Genomic DNA, 3,988 nt, shown 5'->3' on the forward strand with positions numbered 1-3,988 from the left:
AGCTCTGATACCTTAACCGCATCCCCATTTTCATTTTGAACATGTTTAATTGGAGCGTTGTGCAATTATTTGCATGTCTATTCCAATATGGTGTTTACTTACAAAGCACTGTGGGCCACGTCAGCGATTAGCCATTTTCTCTGACGCCTGTCGTAGTGCTAATTACAAGCGGACGCAGAACACTTTTTCTGACAAAGACACGGGAGCGTGGCACAAAGGTTTCTCCAACATCTCTGCGTGTTCCCTTCGTCTGGATGGAGCTCTGGTTGGCTTCCATAAAGCCGATGCGACTGCTCAAAAGAAGGTTTGCCAGGAATCAGACAAAGACGGCATAAGTTTCTAACCATGGTCCAATTGTATTGTCATGTCAGGGCCCCCACTCCCAGACTGTGTTTCTGGCCCTGGAGATTCTGAAAAGTCAGACCTGTGAGCAATAAATCACAGAGCTGGAAATCCTCTGTTTCCTCGCAGGTCCTGCCAAACAATTATGCAGTGAAATGTTCTAATTGTACTCTGATTTTAATGTTAATACCCATTTCCATAATTTCTCTGGATCTTTAAGGGGCTGTTTAATACGTGCCAAAGAAGCAAATCAACTAGAAGGAACACCCACAGATGGCTCAGGTTTCCCATTAAGCCGGAGCGCGAAGATCGGCTTTGTTTTACGTTTGGTTTGGGCAGCCGAACTGTTCACAAAGAAGCCGGCCTGAAAGCTTGCCCAGCTCTCTACAGGGCCACCTTGACACCAAGTCATCCCGAGTGAGTGACTGACAAAGGGGAGCAAAGTGGAATGTCTTCTAATTGGTCAAATGCAGGCCTCTGGGGCTCAGTTCCTGCCTCCAGGGCCCCCCCCCCGCTTTATGCCCCGGGATGGCTTCGACCGCCATATATGGGTGCGTTTCTTCAAACTTCAAGGCTCAGAAACTCTTCACTGAAGGCCCCCAAGCCTCTACAGAGGCAAGAACTGGATGGAATCGTGGCTGTATCTTCCTAGCATTGGCACAAGGCTGGTTCTCAGTGAGGACCCAGAAATGAAGCACAGAGTGGGAGCTTATACCCAACAGGGACGTGCCTTTGTTTAATCTCAGTAACCTGGGCTTCCGTCAGTAGGAACACATCACCTCATGATGGTCTGCTTGCCTTCTCCCCCACTGGATGTAGAAGTCCCAAAGAGTGTACCTAAGCCCTCTGGTTCTCTTTCACAGCATGTGATATTTCCCTGATTCTTTACTGATAAAAAATATCCGGGTTGGCAGAAGCCTAATTTTATGTAGATTCAGTTAAAAGAAAGGCTGAGTGGTTCACGTAATAATGGGAACCATGATAGGAAACAGAACAGAATGGGATCACTATTCTCTCTTCTTTTTTCATCCTTCACCTTTCTGTGTGTGAGCACTTGACCTCTCAAATAATAATAGCTTTATCCCTGGGCTGGAACCACGGCTGCTATAGCTCTGGGCTCTCAGCTGCGTAGTTTTCAGAAGCAAAGGCAGGACCCTCTTTCTAAGCTCCAGCTCCCAAAACCCCAGGAAAGGACCGTGAGGACCGCATTTCAGTCACATGACCACCTCTGGACCAATCACTGGGGCCCAGCATATGGAGCATTCTGATTGGCCAGTTTGCATCAGGTGTCTGCACTTGGGTGAGGAGGTGGGGCCTGTTGCTGCATGTGACCCTGTGACAGAGCCCTCCCCGCGGAGGAGGGGAGGAGGCAGCACAAGCGCAGTCGCTGGGGAACATTTGTGAGCCGAGCTGTCGTCCCCATCGCAGTTTCTACACTTGTTCAACACGATTTCTAATTCTTATTTTTACATTTATTTAATGCCTGTCTCTACCATCAGACGGAAAGCTGGTTCTCACCATGGACAACCCAGCTTGTGCAAAATGAACACTTATTAGGTGAACATATGACTTAATCTCAATAGCTTCATCTTAGGGACTTGGGGAAAAAGAAGATGAAATTCCTAGAAATCCTCAGGAATTTCCCATAAGTCGTTCTATGCTTTTTATAACGCTATTATGTGTTTTATTAAAACAATAACAGACGACCATCATGATAAAAAGTGAATAATTTTTTTCACTGATAGGGTTATAAGAGATGGCTTACAGGTTTTCTGTAACAAAAATGCATTATCATGCATTTTTAGGAACTGATATATTGTGACAAGATTAGATATTTCAATAATATGTAAGAGTTCCTGATACAGGCATTTCATCATAGAAATCATCAGCAAAAATAAATTTCAAATAAAAATCACTGTTAGCTCTTCTTCTCCGTAAAAACACCAAATGGCGGATGATGCCAGTGCCGCCGATGGGCCCGGAGGCCCCGGGGGCCCTGGAATGGGAGGCGGCGGTGGCTTCCATGGAGGCTTTGGCAGCGGCGTCCGGGGCTGGGGCTGAAAGCCATGGAGCTCGCAGAGGCGAGGCCGAGGACAAGGAGCGGCTCCCCGTCACTAAGCCGGGCCGCCTGGTCAAGGACATGAAGATCAAGTCCCTGGAGGAGATCTGTCTCTTGTCTCTGCACATCAAGGAACCTGAGATCATTGACTTTTTCTTGGGGGCATCCCTCAAGGACGAGGTTTTGAAGATCATGCCTGTGCAAAAGCAGGCCCGTGCTGGCCAGCGGACCAGGTTCAAGGCATTTGTCGCCATCGGGGATTACAACGGACATGTTGGTTTGGGTGTGAAGTGCTCTAAGGAGGTAGCCACTGCCATCCGTGGGGCCATCGTTCTGGCCAAGCTCTCCATCGTCCCTGTGCGGCAAGGCTCCTGTGGGAACAAGATGGGTAAGCCCCATACCGTCCCTTGCAAGGTGACTGGCCGCTGTGGCTCTGTGCTGGTGCGCCTCATCCCTGCCCCCAGGGGCACTGGCGTCATCTCAGCCCCTGTGCCCAGGAAGCTACTGATGATGGCTGGAATTGACGACCGCTACACCTCTGCCAGGGGCTGCACCGCCATGCTGGGCAACTTCGCCAAGACCACTTTCGATGCCATTTCCAAGACCTGCAGTTATCTCACTCCTGATCTCTGGAAAGAGACGGTGTTCACCAAGTCTGCGTATCAGGAATTCACGGACCATCTTGTGAAGACCCACACCAGAGTTTCCGTGCAGAGGACCCAGGCTCCAGCTATAGCCACCACATAGTTTTCTATGAGAAAAATAAAGTGAATGAAGCCAGTTTAAAAAAAAAAAAAAAAAAAAAACTTTTAAAATGGAAAGATAATTCCTCAGATGTTTAATATTTTAAAATTATCATTCTTAAGTTGAAACTTTAAAACGCAAGACATTCAGTGCCCAATCCAATATCCTGATCTTTCTTTTGTGACAAAATGGTCCAGACATGGAAAAATGCCTTTCCTTTTGCATTGTCATTGGTCGAATTGTTAAGGAAGAGACTAAACACATCTTGGGTTGGTTTTAATACCAAAAGTTGGTGTTAGGGCTCATGTTGTTTCATATATGTGCCCCTTCCCTTTTTTAAAAAAAATTATTTATTTTATTTTATTTTTATTCTTGGGTGCATTGGGTCTTTGTTACTGCATGTGGGCCTTCTCTAGTTGCGGTGAGCGGGGGCTACTCTTCGTTGCGGTGTGCGGGCTTTTCACTGCAGTGGCTTCTCTTGCTGTGGAGCATGGGCTCTAGGTACGCAGGCTTCAGTAGTTGTGGCTCACAGGCTCTAGAGCGCAGGCTTAGTTGCTCTGTGGCGTGTGGGATCTTCCCAGACCGGGGCTCGAACCCATGTCCCCTGCATTGGCAGGCAGATTCTTAACCACTGCACCACCAGGGAAGCCCGCCCCTTCCCTTCTTAAAGATGAATCATCCTATCTATCTATCTATCTATCTATCATCTATCTATATCTATTTTTCTGTCTATCTATCTCTATATATCTATCCAAGTATGTTTTGCCTTACAAACCTCTGTAGCCTACAGTGAATATTCAAACCCTGGAATACACAAGTGCACATTATTGGATAGTATTTGAA

At 47.1% G+C, this 3,988-nt stretch overlaps 1 pseudogene; it reads left to right on the top strand.

The window, feature by feature from the left end:
- The first annotated feature begins 2,289 nt into the window (after positions 1-2,289).
- Positions 2,290-3,148, top strand: LOC103006788 (40S ribosomal protein S2-like; annotated as a pseudogene).
- The last annotated feature ends 840 nt before the right edge of the window (positions 3,149-3,988 follow it).

The sequence above is a fragment of the Balaenoptera acutorostrata genome, chromosome 15, assembly GCF_949987535.1.
Source record: "Balaenoptera acutorostrata chromosome 15, mBalAcu1.1, whole genome shotgun sequence".
NCBI lineage: Eukaryota > Metazoa > Chordata > Mammalia > Artiodactyla > Balaenopteridae > Balaenoptera > Balaenoptera acutorostrata.